The sequence below is a fragment of the Bos grunniens genome, chromosome 16 (genome assembly GCF_055505025.1).
Source record: "Bos grunniens cultivar Pamir isolate PY7600 chromosome 16, Bosgru_T2T1.0, whole genome shotgun sequence".
In the NCBI taxonomy this organism is placed as follows: Eukaryota; Metazoa; Chordata; class Mammalia; order Artiodactyla; family Bovidae; genus Bos; species Bos grunniens.
In genome coordinates this window covers 49,362,767-49,386,030 of record NC_141180.1, presented here as the reverse complement: position 1 = coordinate 49,386,030, position 23,264 = coordinate 49,362,767, and the positions used below count along the sequence as shown (strand labels likewise).

The window sequence follows — 23,264 nt, the reverse complement described above, 5'->3', positions numbered from 1 at the left end:
GAAGGTTTAGACATTTTTCTGATAAAATTTCTAGAAATATCTGAAATTACCTTTTAAAAAAATAATTAGTTAATTATTTTGGGCTGCTCTGGGTCCTTGCTGCTGTGTGCGGTGAGTGGGGGCTACTCATTGTTGCAGTGTACAGGCGTCTCATTTCGTGGGCTTCTCCTGTTGTGGGGCACGGGCTCCAGGGAGAGCAGGCTTCAGTAGCGGTGGAGCACAGGCTTAGCTGCCCTGCGGCATGTGGGATCTTCTCAGTCCAGGGATCGAACCCGTGTCCCCTGCATTGGCAGGCAGATTCTTAACCACTGGACCGTCACATAAGTCCATCCAGGAGTTTTTAAGGAGACCATGGAATCATATGCCAATGGAGGTCTCAAATAACTCTGATGCTAGGATGTCCAGGGAGAACCAAACAGGTTCCCTACATTTACAGACAGGGCTTTCGAACATAAGGTTACCAAGCCATTATTCCATCTGCACAGAGTTGCTGTCACAGAATCACAGAGTCACACTGAAGGGACTCCAGAGATTCCAGGTAGTTTAGTTGTTAGTTACAGATCAAAACTGGATTAAATTTCTTTGCATAAAACCACAGTGGTAGTCCTCCATGACACATTCGTAGGCCAGGAGGCTCTCTTCGCCTAGAGGAGGTCCAGGACAATAGAATCCAGTGCCGAGTTTGAGGGGCGGAGGGCAGATTTCAGGAGGCTGAGGGCGCTCCAGGCCTGTTTTGAGGCAGTGTCTCCTCGGTGTTGACAAAATCAATCACCCGGTCAGTCAGCCATCTACACTACCACCATAACTTCTTTTACAAACTTTCATCTGCAAAGGACTATCTCATTTCCATTTGGTGCCCCACAACAGCTTTGTTAAGTTAGTTTATTACAGTTATTACAGCCATCATCCATACCGTAAGGCCCAGGAGACTGAGGTGCAGGGTATTCAAGTGACTCGTCCGAAGCCAGTTCCCTGGCAAAGGTGAGAAGCCTGTGGGCCCGACCAGCTCCTCCTACAGTGAGTGTCCTGGGTCAGAGCCAGAGAAGGAGCCCTGTCCTCCCACTGAACCCAGTGGGGCTTGAACTTGTCTCACTTTGGGCTGGGCCCATTCTGAACTACCTTTACAGAGATGGGGGTGCTGATGCTGTATTGGGGGCAGCTGGCTTCTCAGAGGTGCCTATGGCTGTTGTTGTTTAGTCCGTCCTGTCTGACTCTTTTGCAATCCCATGGACTGTAACCCTCCAGACTCCTCTGTCCATGGGATTTCCCAGGCAAGAATACTGGAGTGGGTTGCCATTTCCTTCTCCAGGGGATCTTCCTGACCCAGTAATCAAAGCCACGACTCCTGCATTGGCAGGCAGATTCTTTACCACTTAGCCATCAGGGGCAGCCCAAGCTCAGATGGTGCCATACAGCAAATAACGAGCAGCGATGCCGTCAGAGAGGAAAGATTTACATTATTAAAAGCCAGGCTGGGAAGAGAGACGGGTGGTGGTACACTAGAGCTAAGTGTGGGAGAACGCGTGTGAGACCAGAAAACAGAGCAATAAGAGAGGTGCTCAGGGAGCGGGGGAGGAGCATTCCCCGATGCCCTCCATCCCTAGCATCTGTCACCAGGCAGCCAGCAGGGGACTGCAGGGCTGGAAGGAGGGAGAATGAAGCCAGGGGAAAAGTCCTTCCCATGAAGCTCATGACCAGACAGTCCCTGGGACCAGGGCCCCTCACCCCAACTAGCAGGCTGGGAAAAGCCTGGCCAGGCTTCAAGAAAGGAGACGGGCATGTTTCAGGGGCTGGTCTGTCACAAGGATGGTGACTCTGACAGCCGCCTGTTAGCAAAGGCTTCATCTCTTAGCTCAGTGCTAGGATACTTATTTGAAATGGATGAGCTATTTAGAGATACATCCTAAGACACAGGTATTCTTGGGTCTGAAGGAAAGCGGGATGTGGAATTTTCTCTCCAACGTTTAGAATGCTCACTGTCCACAGGTCCTCCCTCTGACCATGTGGAGCACAGCCCGGAGCTTGGCAGCACAAGCTCTGGAGACCCGGTGCCTGGGTTTGAGTTCTAGTTGTACCTTTTTCTAATGCATATCTGTGGATGAGGCTTCACCTTCTGCAAGCCACATCTAGAAAAATCATGAACTCTGAAGTCAGAATGTCCTGGCTTCTACAAATTATGTGACTATCAACATATTTTAACAGTTTCCTCATGAATAAAATGGAGATAATAATCCCAATCTAGAGGGATTATTATCCCTGGTGGCTCAGAGGTTAAAGCGTCTGCCTGCAATGCGGGAGACCTGGGTTCCATCCCTGGGTCGGAAGATCCCCTTGGAGTAGGAAATGGCAACCAACTTCAGTATTCCTACCTGGAGAATTCCATGTACGGAGGAGCCTGACAAGCTACAGTCCATAGGGTTGCAAAGAGTTGGACACTATTGAAGTGACTTAGCATGCACGCACATGCTAAGTACTTAGCACAAAGTAGGTCTTCAATAAATAATAGTGACCATCCCACTGAACCCTCATTCATGACACTGCTGTACAAGCTGGTGTCCTAGAGAGCAGATGATTTCTGCTCTCCCTGTAAACACCTTAGACCACGAATTCAGGAGATCTAGTCACTAGATTCTTAATAGTTTTTACCTGTAGGAGAGATCTAAAGAGAGAAAATGTTACATCAACATACAGTACAGAACTCCATGCTTATCCAAGGCTGCCCAATCTGCATAGATGCTAGGTTAGCTCATGCCTTCCAACTGCCACCCACTCTCTCTGTTGCCTGATTTTTTATAAATCCTGGGTAAGTGACAATTGGAGATTTTTCCAAATACTGAGTAGGAAAACCATTGTAGTCAGTCACCAGAAGGTGACTGTGGTTATTTTATCTTTGGAAATACCCATTCAACAGATAAAACACAGCATGGAAGACATTTTCGAGAAAAGCAGTAATGAAAGTAAAGGTCTCTCAGTCGTGTCTGACTCTTTGCAACCCCACGGGCTTAGTCCATGGAATTCTCCAGGCCAGAATACCGGAGTGGGTAGCCTTTCCCTTCTCCAGGGGGTCTTCCTAACCCAGGGATTGAACCCAGGTCTCCCACATTGCAGGCAGATTCTTTACCCGCTGAGCCACAGGGGAAGCCCAAGAATACTGGAGTGGGGTGGCCTATCCCTTCTTCAGCAGATTTTCCCAACCCAGGAATAGAACCGGGGTTGCCTGCATTGCAGGCGGATTCTTTACCAACTGAGCTAAAGCAGTAGTGGGAACTCCTTAAATTAGAATTCTTTCAAAGGGACTCAGTTTGGATTTGGGAACTTACTAGGGTTCCCTGGTGGCTCAGATGGTAAAGAATCTGCCTGCAGTGCAGGAGACCCAGGTTCAATACCTGGGTCAGGAAGATCCCCTGGAGAAGGGAATAGGCAACCCACTCCAATATTCTTGCCTGGAGAATTCCATGGACAGAGGAGCCTGGCAGGCTATAGGCCATGGGGTCGCAAAGAAGTCAGACACGACTGAGTGACTCTCGTTATTTATAAAAGGCCCATTTACTGCTCAAGCTCACTCATGGATTCTGACTAGAGAGGTAACTAACAGATCTGTCTTTAAATAGTGAGCATTCAAGAAATTCTGTGTCTGCTGGTGCTGGCTGTCATCAAAGATGCTGTTCAGCTTGGCCACCAACAGGGCCAAGGGAAACTGTTTTTCTTTTCTGCAGCCCAGTTTATCATAAATATGAAGACTTCAGCTTGCTAACCTGACACTTGATTTAGTGTCTTCTGTACCTCACTGCTGGATTCTCCTTGGTCCCAGGAATTTCAATATCCCACTGTTTCTGGCCTTTGACCTAGATAAATAAACACCCGAACTCTGAAAATAAGTCAAGTGACCCTGTCAGGGGACTGTCTAGAAATACTAGCTACCAGGCCCACCATGGAATTTAGTATAGCACCACAATAAACAGTGTAGTTCTCTAAATCAAAAAGGCAACAGCCATGATCATCTAATAATTAGCTGTGTATTTCTCTGGTATTCATCACTTCCATCCATTTTCTTTACAAAACTGTCAGTTAGGAACACTGTCCGAGCTGCTCCCAAGTTCTATTAAATATGTGCATCTCTCATGGGTCGATCATTTTGTTCCTGGCAACACCTCATATGAATGAGGCCTGGGTAGAATCTAGCGGTGTCAGCATTAGCCTGAGTTCTCAGTGCTTCCTGGGGCCAGACGTTAGGTAAGCCAGTACAGAACCCCCTCATGCTCAGCACTGAGGTTTTTCTAGGCCCACATGCTTGGTGTTGGGAGAGAAAGCATCCTGATGAGGTGGGATCTGATGCAAGGTTGGGGAGTCCCCTCCTGGACAAGCCATTGGGGTGCACACTCCAGGATGAGGCTGTTTCTCCAGCTGGAACTCTGCAGCTTTAGTTCCAGGAAAGAGAAGAAGAAGATTCTTGTCCTAGTGACAAAAAGCACCTGAGGGATCTTTAGGGCCAAGAGGCTGAAATCTGTAACAGTCTTGGCTAACACTTAGGGTAAATAAACATTTCATCAAAAACTGATGCACCCCATGGATCGCCATGCCCTACTCCACGTTCTTGGGACCTCCTCAGACTAAAAGAGGTGGGGAGAGGGAGGGAGGGGGAGGAAGACATCATCCCACATCTCAATCCCTGGGCCCTTCATAGTCTTAGAGACTTTCATTCTCATTCAATGAAAAAAGATGAGGAAAGTTCAATACCAGCAACTCTAGCCACAATTACTCCAATGCTTTCAGTGTCAGTTCCTCCAAAAGGCCTCACTATTTGAGAGTGCCTCCCTCTAATTCCACTAAACATGCATGAAACACACAGTATGCACAGAGCACTGGTGGCTCAGCTGGTAAAGAATCCGCCTGCAATGCAGGAGACCCTGGTTCGATTCCTGGGTTGGGAAGATCTGCTGGAGAAGGGATAGGCTACCCATTCCAGTATTCTTGGGCTTCCCTTGCAGCTCAGCTGGTAAAGAATCCACCTGCAATGTGGGAGACAAGGGTTCGATCCCTGGGTTGGGAAGATCCTTGGAGAAGGGAAGATCTACCTACTCTAGCATTCTGGCCTGGAGAATTCCATGGAGTACAGTAGTCCATGGGGTCGCAAAGAGTCAGACACGACTGAGTGACTTTCACTTTCATTTTTCTACCTATTTGAGAGTGCCTGTCTCCAATTCCACTAAACACACATGAAAAACACAATGTTCATAGAGCCCTGGCTGGAGGGAGTGGTAAAGAAAGTCAGACCTATGATAACAGAAAAGGGAGAAGGTGGCATTTCCATTTCAGATCACTTTATTTTCAAGTTTTAGAACCAAAGCAACTTAATTCTCTGCTTAGCTCCAAAGAGCCTGAAGTTCAAAGCTGCCTGCTGGTTGGAAGAACTAGAAGGGATCTGATAAACCTGGGTAGCCCCCAAGGTGAAAGGCATGCTGATAAGAGGCAGGGATGAGTGAAGCCCAGTGGGGAGTAAAGGAGCAAATGCTAATGAAAAGCTCCGGCCACCTCTGGGCAGAGGCAAACCGCTGACCACCTCCAATTTCCTTCACTGACTGGATCTTGGAAGGGAAGCCCTCACTGGCAGCAAGACACAAGTTCAAAGCAGAAGGGTGAATTCTAATATGGAGGATTATTTGGAAGACATGTTTTCTCTTTACTTTCTTAAAATATCTGTGTGAAGAATCAGATCGAGTTGAGGGAGAGAATTACCAAATAAATGTGAGATTTACCTAACTGCAGTCTTCTCCTGTGTGCTTATGGTAAGAACTGAAAAAGAAAAACTGTCAAATTAAGGTAGAGACTCATAATCCAGGGGCTTCCCCAGTGGCTTAGCAGTAAAGAACCTGACTGCAATGCAGGAGACAATGTTTCAATCCTTGTGTAGGGAAGACCCCCTGGAGAAGGGAATGGCAACCCAGTCCAGTATTCGTGCCCATGGCCTGAGGACCCGATGGGCTACAGACCATCAGGTAGGACATGACTGAAGTGACTGAGCATGCATGCATGCACCCATAATCCAACAACGATAATCCTCTTTGCCTGGAAGGCTGGGGCTAGGGAGAGGACCTGGGAGGGGGGAATTCTACCAGTAGCTGAGAGGCTTTGGAAACCTTTAATGCAAGGCGCTTGATCAATAAGGTGTACTACTGCATTTGAGAATTTAAAAGCCCTCCTAGCATGCCATGTCTGAAGCAAATGTCAGAAGCATTTATTATGTGTTGGGATGGATGGCATGCAGCTCCAGCTTGCCAACCTGTGAAAGTGAACTTTGCTTAGGTCCCACACAAATACCCTTGACAGGCCCTTTTGTATCACATGGAATCAGCTTTCCTCAAAGATCAGAATGCATGAGGACGCTTGATCATGGCTCCGCAGAATGGAGACCGCCAACAGGCTCCATTACTGGGAAGTGTCCCCATCATGGAGCTTTGTTCCTGGGCTCCAGCTTATAAATGAGTGTTTTCTCTTGCCTTCCAGGTGAACACATGAATTGCCCTCCTTGTCTTTTCAAAGAGCCTGAGCGGCTGTCCTCTCATCCGACCATGGTACCCGGTTCATCTTGTTTAGACTTAGAAACCTCAGCTAAGAAGAAACTTGCCCAAGGGATGTGGATTGAAAACAATGGCCAGTGACTCTCCGAGACTCCTGGCCACTCCCCCAACTAGTTGAGTGGGTGAACACCCAGAGCAGGAATCAAGAAACCTTCATCCATTCATTCCTTCAGCATCTGTGGAGCATGTCTCAATCTGAGCCAGGGTACCGTGCCAGGGTCTGTGTTTACGGAGAACTTAAAGAGCAGATGTTGTCTTCAAGGAACTTAGTGCATCAGGTGAGATAAAATGTGTAACACATGGTATACTGGGGAACAGTGAGGGTCCAGGTGAGAGGGGACATTTCCACTAGGGGAGTGGGGCTAGGAAAGGTTTCAGGAAGATGATGATCAGTGAGAGGAGTCAGGGTCAGCCAGGCACCTAAGGCAGGGCACGGGTACCTGGGCAGAGTGAGCAGGTAGGCAGAGGCTAACTGGGGTCTGGGAACCTGCACGTAGCCATGGGGTCTTGAGTCAAGTTTCTCAGCCTCCCTGCACCTCAGTTTCCTCAACTATAAAGTGGAGGTGGAAATAATGCCTACACCTCAAGGAAGTTGTTAAGAGGATTACATGAGCTGATGCACGTGAAACTCTCAGCAAAGAGCCTGGCACAGGGCAAGGGCTCAATGAGTATTGCTTCATGACTTTACTCTGATATTCCTTAGGGTGGGCAGGGTGGAGGAGGGGTAAGAAATTAGACTGGAAAAGTAACTGGATGTCAGATTGTGTAGAGACTTGCCTTCCAAATTAAAAACTCTGTACTTAATTTGGAAAATGGGGAGACATTAAACCAGTGGTCCCCAACCTTTTTGGCACCAGGGACTAGTTTCATGGAAGACAGTTTTCTTCATGGGCTGGGAGGGCAGATGGGTGGGGGATGATTCAAGCAAATTACATTTTCTGCGCACTTGATTTCTATTATTATTACATCAATTGCTTCCCAGGTGGCTCACTGATAAAGAATCTGCCAGCCAATGCAGGAGATGGGGGTTCGATTCCTGGGCCAGGAAGATCGCCTGGAGAAGGAAATGACAACCCACTCCAGTATTCTTGCCTGGGAAATCCCACGGACAGAAAAGCCTGGCAGCGTACAGTCCATGGGGTTGCAAAAGAGTGAGACACAACTTAGCGACTCAACAACAACAACACCTCAGTTCATCAGGCATTAGATCCCAGAGGTTGAGGACCCCTGAATTAAAGGACAAAGGAGGAAAGTAACTGAGACGTTCCCATCATTCTGCAATAGAGCAGCTTCGGGGTCATGATTTCTCCATCCATAAACCAGTGGGTGCTAACAATACAACCAACTTTCTTTCAACTTGGGCTATTATAAAGTTAAAGATGAGAGTGTGTGTGCAACTAGCACTTTCATAGCATAGCATTTTAGACATGCTGAGTCAATGAGTCTACTGTGGGACTTGTGTAGCTGACAACTCTGCAGAGTTAGAAGTCTGCTGTATGTGAGTGAACTTGGTACTAAAAGCAGCCACATGACCTGACAAGGAGAATAATGAGCCAGTCAACCAAAAAATAAATATTTATTAAAATGCCAATGAGCAATGCACACTCTTTACCTAGGAAACCAAAGTATGCCAAAACATTTCCATTCAAGGAAAGAGCAAGACAGATATGCTTCAGAACTCTCAAGAACAGAACATTCGTTGTACGGTAGCTATACATAAATCCACAGGACCTAGACTGCTCATAACCATGGAACAAACTATGCTGGTGGTACTTGGGGTGCTGCCTGACAGAGGAACATCTCTTTTCTCCCTAGTGGAGGAGAATTCACAGTCTTGGCTCCTCTACCCTGGGGATCATGTATTGTTATTCAGTCGCTAAGTTGTATCTGACTCTTTGTGACCCTATGAAGTGCAGCACACTAGGCTTCCCTGTCATTCACTGTCTCCCAGAGTTTGTGCAAACTCATGTCCATCGAGTCAGTGATGCCATCCAACAACCTCATCCTCTTGCCCTCAATCTCTCCCAGCATCAGGGTCTTTTCCCTGGTCAAGAAGATGAAGATCCCACATGCCTCAGGATGACTAAGCCTGTGCTCTAGAGCCTGGGAGCCATAACTACTGAAGCCCACATGCCCTAGAGTCTGTGCTCTGCAACAAGAGAAGCCGCCACAATGAGAAGCCCCCTCACAGCCACTAAAGAGGAGCCCCTGCTCACCACAACTGGAGAAAGCCCACATGCATCAGTGAAGACACACCACGGCCAAAAATCAGTGTTGAAAAGTTATACTCACCAGGAAATCAACATTAAAGGAAGTCAGCAATTGTTCCAAGACCATTTTTCCTCCTGGAGAACATGGTCCTGGCTCTGCAAGGTGTGTGACTCTAGGGGCACGGGTGTAGACAAGTGGGCATATTTGAGATTAACGTTGAGCACTTTCACTGAACAATTTCCAGCATCAATAAGCATGCGTGTTTGGGTAGAATGGCCAATATTTATTTCACGTGGAAAACAGTTATTAAAACCAGGAGATTTGGGATCATTTCACCAGGGAAGGATCCTTTGCTCTGGGCCATCATTCCAGAATGATGCTTGAATTTAGTGGAAGTGTTTCAGAATAAACCAGTCACTAGAAACATGTAACACTCACTGGGTAGGGCAGAGGACATGCAAATGCTGGTTTGTTGGGCAGTTGAAAGCCGGCAACTTTCCAGCCAGTGTGTCCAGCTTTGACATACCAAATGTGAGGATGATGATATAACCCAGATCCAACTTGAATCCCATTTAGGTACCAGAAAATCGTATTATGATACTGTCTACCTGTAACACAGGCCAGATGGCAAAGGGCCCTCGAGCAACATGAGAGAAAGCTTTGGTGAACTCAACTCAGAATGAACTGATTTAATAAACTCTCATGCATGACAAAAAACATTCATCTATAAAAACAGAGTAAACAAGACTATGATGAATTTCCCCCAGAAGATTGAGTCTGGGATAGAGGTGTCTGGGTGGGGTCATGATAGTGGCAGCTAAGGAGAGACCTGCAGCTGGGCTGGCCGAGTCCAGGGGCTAGTACCCAGATCTGGCAGTTACACATGGCAGTTATGCTCCAGGCAAAAAAAAAAAAAAAAAATTTCATTTTCACATTTGTAAGACTATGGGTGCCTTGAAGCAGAGCCTGCGTCTTATTTATCTTCACAGTCCCAGTATCACTGATGGTGTCTTTCACCCATTTGGAGCTCAGTTCTACAGGATCGGTAAAGTCTTAATCTGAGATTTAGAAAGTAGAGATGGAAGTAATTTGCAAATGGAATCTCTCCTAGGAAGGTTCTGGATGCAGGCACAGAGGGACATGAAAGAGATAGGAATGAGGAGGAAGATCATTCTATTAATAATAACAAACTAGATCATCAGGGTTTGGAAATGTTTTTAAAGCAAACCACCCAGATTCTAAACTTTTTCTTCTTCTATTTCTAGGGGGTAGGTAAGGTGGTGGTAGTTAAACTGAAGGTGAGGTAGGGGCTGTGTCTGAATTTATAGAAGATATGGAGGTAAGTGGGGCTTCCCAGGTGGGGCTAGTGGTAAAGAACTCGCCTGCCAAAACAAGAGACCTAAGAGACAAGGGTTCCACCCCTGGGTTGGGAAGATTCCCTGAAGGAGGGCATGGCAACCCACTCTAGTATTCTTGTCTGGAGAATCTCATGGACAGAGGAGCCTGGTGGGCTACATTTCATAGGGCTGCAAAGAGTTGGGCAGGACTGAAGCGACTTAGCACGTAGGCATGCGTGGAGATAAGTGCATTTCAAATGCCGGCCTCTCTGAAGGACAGTGGGGGCATGTAGGGTTTTTTGGAAGGTGCTGGTGGAGAATGCTGTTGACCCTTTTGCTCCGTGTCAGCTCTTGCACATGGTTTCAATTTAACAAGCATCTCTCTCTCTTTTTTAAATTTATTGGCCTCAGGTCTTAGTTGAGGCACTTGGGAATCTTCACTGAGTCATACGGGATTTTTGTTGCAGGACATGGACTTTCTAGCTGTGGTGTGGGCTTAGCTGACCTGCAGCATGTGGGATCTTAGTTCCCAGACCAGGGATCAAACCCCCACCAAGGCAGATTCTCAACCATTGGACAGCCAGAGAAGTCTCACAAACACCTCAAGAGATGGTGGACTCTTGAGGGCTTCACTTTGCCATGTTCTTTGCTAAACCTCCCAGCTACCCTATTAAGGTAGGCCTTTTACTGTCATAGAAGAAATAGGTTCAACAGCACAGAATGGCTTTCCTGAGCTCTCGCAGAAAGTAAGAAACAGAAACAGGATTCAAACCCAGCTCTGGGTGAAGGTCAGGCACACTGTCCTCTCCATCACGACAGTCTCACTGGGCAGATACGGTGAGAGAACTAACACAAACCCTTTAGATCAAGTCCAACCTAGAATATGTAAACTGTACACAAAACAGACCTCACGCTGAGTATATTTACATTCGCTTTTTTGGGCAGCTTTTGTGGAACTCCCTAAAGTCATTTTTTTCCCCTCGTGCTGCAGTGGTTCAGCATGCTGAAACGTATTTCAGCACTTTAAAAAAGCACAAGCTGTGATTAAGTATATTAAGGGACTTTTAAAACTTCGATTAATGGTCTGATAAGTTGTGAAATAGCTCAAAACTGTATAAATTTGTATTCAGGGATTTTCTAAAATTGTTAGTTACTGACTCGATAGATTGTAACAAGTCCTTTGAACCTGTTCTGCTTTATTACTCAAATCTGTACTCTGTAATTTAGGGACAGGTTGAGGAACACAAAGACCCCCTTGGTGGACTCCCCGGAGACTCTCAGCCCCTATAGACCTGCATTAAGAGAATCTGCTGACCACTCTGCAGATGCATCGGCGGGACTAGAGATGGTTCCATGGTGAAGTTAAGTTTAGTATCCTTCTTCCTTCCAATAGATCTGAGTTCCAAAGGCCATAAAGACCTTTGCTCAAGTCTCAGTGGTTGCCTGGGTGTAACACTTGACATCCAGAGCTAGTAAAATGGCTAAGTTATTCCACGGTGCTCACCCAGAGAGTACCTGTCACTTCATGCTTACTGTATTTACAGGTAAAATAGCTGAGATCCGAAGACGAGAAGTGGGACTTCCCTGGTGGTCCAGTGGTGAGGAATCTGCCTGCCAATGCAGGGGACACAGGTTTGATCCCTAGTTCGGGAAGATTCCCCGTGCTGTGGGGCAACTAAGTCCATGTGCTACAACTACTGAGCCTGCGTGTTATAACTACTGAGGCCCACGTCTCCCAGAGCCTGTGCTCTGCAACGAGAAGCCGCTGCAATGAGAGGCCCGGACATCACAACTAGAGAAGACCCTGCTCCCTGCAACTAGTGAAAGCCGCTAAGAGCAATGCAGGCTCAGCTCAGCCATAAATAAATAAAAAGAATTAGTTAAAAGCAAAGAGGTACAGTGACGTACCCAAGTTCAACAGTTAGATGCAGTGAACTCAGTATAGAGTCCATGCTTCTCGCCTCTCATTTAATAGCTTTCTACCTGGAAATGAGGTGTTAATAAGTCAGTGGTTGTGGACTTTAGAGGAAGTGAAGACGCCTAGGACTGAAACCCCAGTCAGCTATCTGAATTTAGGTCAAGGCAGGAAAATGGATGGCTCACAGAAGGAAACTGACCCCAGTCTTCAAAACACACACACACACACACACACACACACACACACCCCTGCCTATTGCGGGGAGCGAGCTCCGCCCCTGGCAAAGGTCATGAGGAAGGAGGTTTGGCATACGCAAAGGCGGGATCAAGCCTCAGGAGTCTCCCTGGAAATTCTCGAGCAATCTACCCCCCAAACCAGAGTCTGCCTACTTTCTGCTTTGTGCTTTCACCTACACCTCTGACTTTACGGGGGGCTGTCCCCCACTACCTCTCTGAAAAAAGAGTTAGCTTACAGCTCCAGTTAATAATTCCTGGGTGTGACAGTGTTTCAACCTACAAACTCCCTTGGAAGTCCTCTAGCCTGCCTGAATAGGTTTTTCCGGCCACATGTGATTGCTCAGAGCCTCCAAACTGTGAGAGGCATGAGATGTTCTAAACTGTCTAAATACAGATTCCTTTGAGCAGTCAAAAGATTGATTAGAAATTGTATTGGTGAAGGGATTTTCACTTGTTGGGCCAATATTTGCTGCTAAGTCTCCATATCCCTTACCTGCTGTGTCCCTGGCAGTGTATTGATTAATATAATTGGTGTAAGTAGTAGCTTTAATGTTTGTAACCTGGGACCCTTGAATTAATTCTTTTTCTTGTTATAGCCCACCACACCTTTGCTCTGTAGGAATGCAACTTTATCTAATGCTTTTTGGAGGCTGGCGCCTGACTTTAGAATAATCAGCTTTAGAGAAAAAGGCCTCCGGGCCAGAAGATGATGCAAATCACCTAAACTTTTGCATATGATAAGTTTGCAGGAAGAAAGCCTGGCTTACTGCCTGACTCTACCCCTTCCCCCATTATCCTCTATGCATAACTTAAGGTATAGAAACTACTTTGGAAAAAAGTGCGGGCCTTGTTCACCGAAACTTGGTCTCACCATGTCGTTCTTTCTCTTACCTTCTGGCTGAATTATTCAGCCTCTTTTCTTCACTGAATTTCTTCACTGAGCTATCCTTATTTCACCACTCTTTATATCCTTAATAAACGTTTAATTAAGCAGTTGTTTCCTGATCCTCACCAACGCCGTCCCCGCTTCGAATTCCCTGGATCAGCCGCGGCTGGTCCCCGGCAGCCTATCTCATTATAATGCTCACTAAGGTATTTGCAACAAAACTCAATGCTATTCTGACCAAGGGCAAAGCTCTCATCAATAGTTCTGGGTTTGAACTTGGGATAAAATTAGAGGTCGAGAACCTCGTAGCATCAACTCTTGTAGGTCTCTTGGGTACTGCCAACATAGCTAAAGAAATAATCCTCTAAATGCTCATGAGAGGTCCAGAAGGGTTGCCATCCAAAGGGCGTGCAGTGTGGGCTCCACATTGTAGCCACCTGGCTGGTGGGTGGGCCAAAGCTGTCGCTATGCTCTGTGTACCACACACTCAGAAACTGGTCAAGTGGTGGCAATTGAGAAAGATGGTCTGTACTGAGTAAAGTGAATGCAAGAAGCGCAGAGTAACTCCTCACCCTCCATCCTAGGTCTGTATCACTCTACTGGCAGAACAAACCTCACGCTGTTAACAGCAAAAGAGATGATCTGAAATAGCCTTTAGTTTTCCTGACCATTGTCAGTATTGGCAGAAGAAAAAATGAGGGCAAGACACAGGATAGAAAATGACAAGTGAGACAGGGGGTGAGAGGTGTGAGCCTCATCCAGCCAGGGACAAGGAGGGGTGGTGCGAGTGGAAGCCTTTCAGTCTCCAGGAGTGAGGAGGGCCATTTTGAAGGAGTTATTCCAATCCATGCTGGGCCAATTTTCCTCTCTGCCCTCCAGATGCACTCTTCACCCTTCCTCATCCTGCTCTGTGCCAGGGAGGCAGCCTGCCTGGACCACATCCACAGATGCTCTCACATTCCAAAGGGAGGAGGGTATGTCGGGAAACCCTTCTACTCTTCCTATTCTTTGAAAGCTGCTCTCTCTCTTCGTTATTTCAGACCAGGGATGTGGGCACTCTGCTGTTACTATCCCTGGGCTACTGTATTAGCTTTTCTAGTTTTCTGCAAATGACCCATACTTCTGTAAACAATCCCTCTATTACAGTCTTCTCAAAATAACCTATTTGAGTGTGACACTGTTCTCCTAGTAGGATCCTGCTGATATACCCGCTTGCTCAGGTGGTATCTTTTTCCCCTCAGTTTGCAGGCAATGGCTGCTCTTTGAGAAAGGGGAGGAGAGAGAAGACTCTAGTTCTGACATTTGTAAGTCATAGAGTGGGAAGAGGCTGTGCGTGTATTCTTCATCGCTAAGTTGTATCTGACTCCTTGCCACCCTATGGATTGTAGCCCACCAGGCTCCTCTGTCCATGGGATTTCTCAGGTAAGAATACTGCAGTGGGTTGCCATTTCCTTTTCCAGGGGAACTTCCTGACCCAGGGCTTAAACCTTCATCTCCTGCAGGGCAGGCGATTCCTTACCGCTGAACTACCGGGGAAGCCCTGTGGGAAGAGGCCACTTAATGTTAAATACTGGGTGTGCTGGGGGCTTTCTGTGCTCTGAGATTCTTCCCCACCGGTGCACACTTGTGCTCAGAGCATCGCTGTCGTGACAGCTGCTACAGCTCTCATCCCCATTCTAGAGCTGGAGAAACACAGCGGAGAGAGCAAACGCTTCCCTTAATCACACAGTGTGCTCACGGAGCAGGATGAGACGCAAACACAGACTGGTACTAGTGAAAACTGAGGCTCCTTTTTATTTGATTTGCTGCTATTTTCCCCTTAGGAAACTTCAACTGTAGAGATAAACATGGATTTTTTTCCTTTGTGCAAAGGTTCCAGAATGTTCCTCCTCTATTTGGTGGAAAATGGAGCACTGTGGTCCACATGCCAAGGGCAGTGAAATACAGCTCACAGAATCAGTCTGGTTTGTTTTTTCCTTTGGATTATGACCAGGTGGCTGGGAAGGGAATAATTCAGAAACACAGAGAATGCCCTACTGTTCATTCAAAGAATGAAAAAAAAGAACTAGGACAGGAAAAGTTGAGAAAGCAATGATTTATGAGAAGAAAACCACAATTTCTGGTAGTGTAACAGAACCTATTTCCCCTCAGTTCATTAACTCTGCTCTTTGAGCCTATTTAACTACCCCAAAAGTAATTTCATGCAAAAGTTCTGTTTCTATGTTGGCATTTCTAGCATCATCTAAACAAAAGTCTCAGTGAGTTGAGTGGATTTTTCAATTTGCCTGTAGGCACAGCTACCTAAAGAAGTCTTGTTTTTAGAGGAAAGTCATCTCAGACCAGCTGCAAGGAGCCCAGTGAGCAAAGGACAGAGCCCGGAACAGGAAAGCTAGAGGCTTAGGATCCAGAGCCTTGACAATAGAGTTTTCTTATCTTTTCATAGTGGAACCCAGGTTCCTAATAGATCCCAGGATCAGGCAGCAAGAAAACTTCTGATCTCTCACCTATGAATTCCCTCCTTGGTGATCACATTGCCTGCTTCCATCAGAAATACTCCAGGGTGGGCATTAGCTGCCACATGCCTCACAGTGCTATCTGTGTTCTCCAAGTTCATGGCCAGGAGAGAAAAGTGACGCAGATTTAAAGGGAAAGAATGGAGATCCATAGAAATTGGATCCTTGTTAGAGCTTAGGGAAAAATGCCAAAGAAACTGTGTGAGTCAGGACTTCCACCAGAGGATGGAGACCAGGGCCCAGCTGCCACCCACCTGGTTGGGAATGCACAGGGGTTTACTGTGTGAGGCTCAGGGGGCCTCTTCCCCTGGGCTGGCCCCAGGCTCTGGATGTGTGGATGGGCAGGAGAGACATTCCTCTACCTCTAGTATTCTTTCCCCTAATTCTGTTCTCTCTGGACACCCATCTTATGATTTTCTGACATATTGTCCAGTAGAAGTTCATCCACAAGAGTTGAGTCAATGAGCCACTGGGTCAGGTTCTATGAGCAGCTGGGACACTGATTAAAGAGAACACATCTGCCCAGAATTTGTGACACTCTTCTTTGCTCCTGCTTCCTTAGCCCCCTGAGCCCTCCTCTCTCCCTGGAGAACTGGGGAAGCTCTTCTGACCATGACCTTGAGCTCCGCCCAGAACTTAATTCTGTTGTCCAGTCTGGATAGGGTGGACCTGCAGTCAGGACACCTGGCTCTTACTCTTGACTCTGTCACAACCCAACTGTGCATTTACCTCTAGAACAGTGGTTCTTGACCAGGGAACATTTGGCAATGTCTGGGGACGTATTCGTTTGGAGAGTCCTCTCGGCATCTGAGTGGGCTTCCCTGGTAGCTCAGTGGTAAAGAATCCAGCTGCCAGTGCAGTAGATGCCAGAGATCAGGTTCGACCCCTGGGTTGGGAAGAGCCCCAGTAGAAGGGACCAGCTACCCACTCCAGTATTATTGCTTGGGAAATCCCATGGACAGAGAAGCCCAGAGGGTTATAGTCCATGGGGTTGCAAACAGGTGGACACAGTTGAGCAACTGAGCACGCACACACTCAGCATCTGAAGGGGAGATGTCAGGGATGCTCTAAACACCTCAGAGTGCACCAGGCAGCCTCCTACAATCCAGAATTAGCCAGCCCCCAAGAGGCCTTCCCTGGTGGCTCAGAGGGTAAAGAATCTACCTGCAATGTTGGAGACTCAGGTTCGACCCCTGGGTCGGGAAGACCCATGGCAACCCATTCCAGTATTCTTGCCTGGAGAAGTCCATGGACAGAGGAGTCTGTGGGCTACAGTCCATGGGGTCTGCAAAGAGTCAGACACGACTGAGCACATCAGTGCAATAAATACCATAGTGCTGCTCGGAAGAAAACTTGCTTTAGAGTTCTGCTTTCTCATTTGTAAAATGAGAGGTTTTGATTAGATCATCTAAAAAAACCCACTTTTGGAGACAAAATTCTGCAGTGTAGATGAAGTATTCGGGGAAGTAAATAATCTTACATTAAATTTAGATGTGAATCACCTCATAAATGATGCTGAGAAGTAAAATTAATCCCCTGAAATATATAGGTAGAAATATGGTAGCTCATATCAATAATATAATACGTGAATGTGGCCTGTAGCTAAGGCAGTCCCTTAGGCTATAAAATTGTAAGAAACTGCGCTGTGTCAACAACCTAGCCAACAAGGCATTCATTTAGAGGGCAGGAAAAAAAAAAAATCCCAAGTTCCAAATCCCAGGCTTCCACTTAGGAGAGTCTGGTGGGAAGTGATACATACAAACTCCTCTTTGTCTAAACAACGTGCCAAACAGAAAAAGGCCAGAGGTGATTCATGTGGAAATGGTTTTTCAGAGGAGTTGCAGTAAAGCACCCCCCTTCCCAAGCCCTAAAGAATGTTAGCTATAAAATCGATGAAACACAGCAGAAAACACCTGAGAAGGCACCAGGGAAAGCTGCCTGATGCCCAGACATTCGAGGTGCAGGTTCAGGGGTGGCCACGACACAGCAGCAATCAGCTCATGCTGGTAGCTCAGGGCGCTTCTCCCGTCCGGCTGTCCACACACAAAGGCCAAAGTCACAGGTCCATTTGCAGGGATTCAGAAAAATGTCACTAAATCCCCACAAAGACAGCTGACAGTCAATATAATTACTGGGAGGATGGGGGAGCCAAGGAACAAGGAAAAGTCTTAGGATGGAGAAAAACTCCAGCAACGACAACAATCGACACTCCACATAGAGATGGGCGCCTGGAAACTCCAGGCTTGTTTTCAAGGAAGGTCTGGGTTACCTAGAAACATCTGTGTGGTCTCCTCAGTGATAATCTGTGCTTATGAGTTTCTGAGGCTGGATTTTTTTTTTAATTTAAATTTATTTATTTTAATTGGAGGCTAATTACTTTACAATATTGTATTGGTTTTGCCATACATCAACATGAATCCGCCACGGGTATACACGTGTTCCCCATCCTGAACCCTCCTCCCACCTCCCTCCCCATACCATCCCTCTGGGTCATCCCGGTGCACCAGCCCCGAGCATCCTGTATCATGCATCGAACCTGGACTGGCGATTCGTTTCTTATATGATATTATACATGTTTCAATGCCATTCTCCCAAATCATCCCACCCTCTCCCTCTCCCACAGAGTCCAAAAGACTGTTCTATACATCTGTGTCCCTTTTGCTGTCTCATATACAGGGTTATCGTTACCATCTTTCTAAATTCCATATATATGCGTTAGTATACTGTATTGGTGTTTTTCTTTCTGGCTTACTTCACTCTGTATAATAGGCTCCAGTTTCATCCACCTCATTAGAACTGATTCAAATGTATTCTTTTTAATGGCCAAGTAATACTCCATTGTGTATATGTACCACAGCTTTCTCATCCATTCTTCTGCTGATGGACATCTAGGTTGTTTCCATGTCCTGGCTATTATAAACAGTGCTGAGATGAACATTGGGGTACACGTGTCTCTTTCAATTCTGGTTTCCTCAGTGTGTATGCCCAGCAGTGGGATTGCTGGATCATAAGGCAGTTCTATTTCCAGTTTTTTAAGGAATCTCCACACTGTTTTCCATAGTGGCTGTACTAGTTTGCATTCCCACCAACAGTGTAAGAGGGTTCCCTTTTCTCCACACCCTCTCCTCATTTATTGCTTGTAGACTTTTGGATTGCAGCCATTCTGACTGGCGTGAAATGGTACCTCATTGTGGTTTTGATTTGCATTTCTCTGATAATGAGTGATGTTGAGCATCTTTTCGTATGTTTGTTAGCCATCTGTATGTCTTCTTTGGAGAAATGTCTATTTAGTTCTTTGGCTCATTTTTTGATTGGGTCGTTTATTTTTCTGGAATTGAGCTGCAGGAGTTGCTTGTATATTATTGAGATTAGTTGTTTGTCAGTTGCTTCATTTGCTATTATTTTCTCCCATTCTGAAGGCTGTCTTTTCACCTTGCTTATAGTTTCCTTTGTTCTGCAGAAGCTTTTAATTTTAATTAGGTCCCATTTGTTTATTTTTGCTTTTATTTCTTTTTTTAATTTTTTTTTTATTGTGGTAAAAGTCACTATAGTATAAAACATACTATTTTCGCTATGTTTAATTTACAGTTCAGCAGCACTAAGTACATTTACATTGTTGTGAAAATCTCGCCATTATTCATCTCTTGAGTTTCTCACTTTATGAAACCAAAACCCCTTCCCACCCCCAAACCCTGGCATCTACCAATGTACTTTCTGACTCTATGAATATGACTATTCTAGGACATCCATGGTGGCTCAAACAGGAAAGAATCTGCTTGCAGTGCAGGAGACCAGGGTTTGATCCCTGGGTTGGGAAGATCCCATGGAAAAGGGAACGGCAACCCACTCCAGTATTCTTGCCGGGAGAATCCCATGGACAGAGGAGCCTGGAGGGCTATAGTCCATGGGGTCGCACAGAGTTGGACACAACTAAGAGATAAAACCACAGGTACTTCTGAGGGTGAATTATTTTTCAAAAATTGTATTGTTTATTTATTTTTGTCTGTGCTGGGTCTTCGTTGCTGGTGCGGGCTTTTTCTCTAGTTCCAGCAAGCCGGGGCTACTCTCTGTGGCGCACAGGCTTCTTGTTCCACTGGTTTCTCTTGTTGTGGAGCATGGGCTCTAGGGCACGTGGGCTTCAGCAGTTGCAGCTCCCAGGCTCTAGAGCTCAGGTTCAATTGTTGTGGTGCATGGGCTTAGTTGCTCTGTGGCATGTGGGATCCTCCCTGACCAGGGATCAAACCCGTGTCTCCTGCATAGGCAGGAGGTTCTTCACCAGGGAATTCTTCACCAGATTCTTGAGGGCGAATTTTTATATTTTATTTTCTAATGTTCCGACTGAAGAAAATGCAGCAAGTCATAGCCAAGTGGACTCTTCACATATCTGAGCCTGAAAAGACTGACTCTGAGAAGGTGAGCACAATCCTGACCCTCCCCACCGCGCGGAGGCGACCAGATGTGCGTGGAGGATGCTCCCTCAGCTCCAGGTCATGAACGGCCCCAGGCAAGACTAAGGAAGCGGCTGAGGCGTGGCAAGAAAGAGTTCAGGCCCTAGACTCTCCTCCACAAAGGCCTCCTTCCCATAATTCAGGGAAAATGTCACACAGAAAGAAAAGTGAGAGAAGAGGTAGTCTCTGTCAACGCCTGTTTTCCTCCTGGGAACATTTATTAAATTATTGTATTGACAGTGCTAATAATGTTATGGATTTTAAATCTTCATTTCCCCGACATCCCTACCCACATGATGGAAGCCCTGTGATATGAACAAAGTCACCCTCTGAGGAGGGAGTTAGAGAAGGCAGCAGTTTGGCGGGTGGGGCAGGTGGGGTTAGGGTTAGGGTTAGTTTGGGGGGTGGGGGGTGGGGGGGGGGCGGGTAGCACAGTCACCCACTCCAGGAACCTGACATATCTGGGGCAAAGGCGTGTCAGTGAGGACACTTGCTTTATGTTTGCTTTATACTTTCAAAAAGATACAGGAAAGATAATCTTCCCAGCTATGTGTGTTAGTCTCTCAGTTGTGTCCGACTCTTTGCGACCCCATGGACTGCAGGGCACCAGGCTCCTCTGTCCATGGGATTCTCCAGGCAAGAGTACTGGGGTGGGCTGCCATGCCCTCCTCCAGGGGATCTTCCCAAGCCAGGGATCGAACCTGGGTCTCAGGCAGATTCTTTACTACCAGAGCCACCTGGGAAGCCCATCACCCTTTTAAAGTTGTATTTATTTGGTTGTGCTGGATCTTAGTTGTGGCATGTGGAATCTCGTTTCCTAACCAGGGATCCAACTTGGGTCCCTGAATTGGGAGCATGGAGTCTTAGCCACTGGACCACCAAAGAAGTCCCATCATTACTCTTTTTTGAAGAGGAGGATGGTGATGTGCAAGAACTAGGGAAAGGCATGTTTGGAGCAACAGCAGCCTCCCTTACCCTCCCCCAACCTTCCCAAGCCTACGGTGCTGGTGTAGACGGTACCTCCCCAGGCCGTTGGCACCAGAGAAACTAAGGCTAGAGAAGTTGATGGCCCTACCACTAAACAAAGAGAGGTAAAAAGTGGGCCACAAAGCAGACTGACCCTCAAAACCTCAGCTGGGAAACCCCAACCCTAAAGCAGGACAGCTGGGAGTGAGCTGCCCAGCCTGCCTGCTACCCCATTGTCCCCCCAGGCCCGTGCTCTGATGCTTCAGGGGCATCTCCCCAGCCTCAGCCCCTACTTGTCTGGATACTTACTCAAATTAAATGATCTCTAAGAACTATGGAGGTTTGATGTAAAATTGACCCCAAACCAAAGCATGTCAATTGATTCTTTTTTGTTTTTTAAGCCACTTTTCAATAAGCAAGAACAAACCTCCACATGGGGAGGGGTCAGGGAGATATCAAATAACTTGAAAGGGAAACAAGGCTAAAGGATGATACAGAAAGAACTGATTTTAGGGGAAAAGTAAACTTCATTCATTTAAAAAGCATCATGGCCTAGGCAAATACTGGAGCTTTAATGTGAAAAAAAATATTTTAATTTAGATAAAATTTGCATCTAGAAGTCCCACTTATAATCATCTCAGGATGCGGCAGAGCAAAATATCCTTGTGTTTGAAATCTGTGTTCCTGGGATTTCTTCTTCTGTTTTTGCATTTTATTCTGTGTGCATTTCAACTGGGATAGAACGCTTTTATTCCTTCTCATATACTGGGCAAAAAATCAAGAACTCTGTTGATATGTGTATTTATAAGAATTTTATATACAGAATCAAGTGCTCAGAGCAGGAACAGGAAGAATGAGGGTGTGTTTCTCTGTTTCTCTATTAAGCTTTCCAACAGACGGGGCAACAACAAACATATCTGAGCCACTAAAAGGCCTTATAACTTGATTACTTTTCGTCAGATAGGCATTTCATAGGATCACACTAAATAAAAACAAACATGTAATATAGGTATGTGACATGTGTGTTAGTTGCTCAGTTGAATCTGGCTCTTTGTGACCCCATGGACTATAGCCTGCCAGCCTCCTCTGTCCATGAAATTCTCCAGGCAAGAATACTGGAGTGTTCACTCCCTCCTCCAGGGTATTTTATTGACCCAGGGATCAAACCTGGATCACCTGCATTACTGGCAGATTCTTTACTGTCTGAGCCACCAGGGAAGCCCACGTATGTGACATATCTCGAAATAAACGTGAGCAATAGAACATGAGAATTGGGATGAATGTGAGAAGTAAGGAAGGGTGTTACTAGGATGATTCCTTCTGAGGATAATATTGAATATTTATTGAATATTTATATTTATTGAATATATTGAATATTTTAGTTTTAAATTTTTATTTCTAATTTTTTTTGAGATAAAATTCATATAACATAAAATTTTCCATCTTATCCAGGACAAATCAGTGGATTTTTAAAAAAATATATAATTTACAATATTGCACAACCATCATCGCTATCTAATCCCAGAATACTTCTACCGTCCCCAGAGAAACCCTACATCTGTTTACTGTGTGTGTGTGTGTACACTGAGTAGTTACTCAGTCATGTCCGACTTTTTGTCATCCTTTGGACTGTTGCCCGCCAGGCTGCTTTGTCCGTGGGATTCTACAGGCAAGAATACTGGAGTGGGTTGCCATGCCCTCCTCCAGGGGATCTTCCCGACCCCGGGATGGAGCCTATGTCTTCTGTGTCTCCTTCACTGCAGGCTGATTCTTTACCTGCTGAGCCATCCGGGATTTCTCCTCTTCTAACTCCCTGGCAACCACTAACCCGCTTCCTGTTTCTGTGGTTCTGTCTGAGAACGACTCTTCAGAGAGAATTCCCAACAACATCCCCATTTGTCCCAGGGACGGTGACAGGTGCAGGAGAGGCAGGATGGCAGACTGTTTCTGCGCTTTGGGCCAGTGAGAGGGTCCTCTGTGCACTTAGAGATGGCTGAGGTCTCAGCGTATAGGAGCTCATGCCTGAGAACAGAAGTGTGCCCAGCCTCCTTTTCAGGACCTCACCCTCAAAACTGACTCCCTGGTCAGACAGCCCCTCTGTTCCCATGAAAAGCCAGGAGCAAAGCAAGTGATGAAACCCCAGAACCTTGGCACTCTTGGTGTCCAAATAT

General features: G+C 46.3%; 1 protein-coding gene across 1 annotated transcript in view; it reads right to left on the bottom strand.

Moving 5' to 3' along the window:
- The window catches only part of KIF26B (kinesin family member 26B), a 518,582-nt gene that overhangs the window by 102,928 nt on the left and 392,390 nt on the right, over positions 1-23,264 (bottom strand). The gene's annotated exons all lie outside the window — the stretch shown is intronic.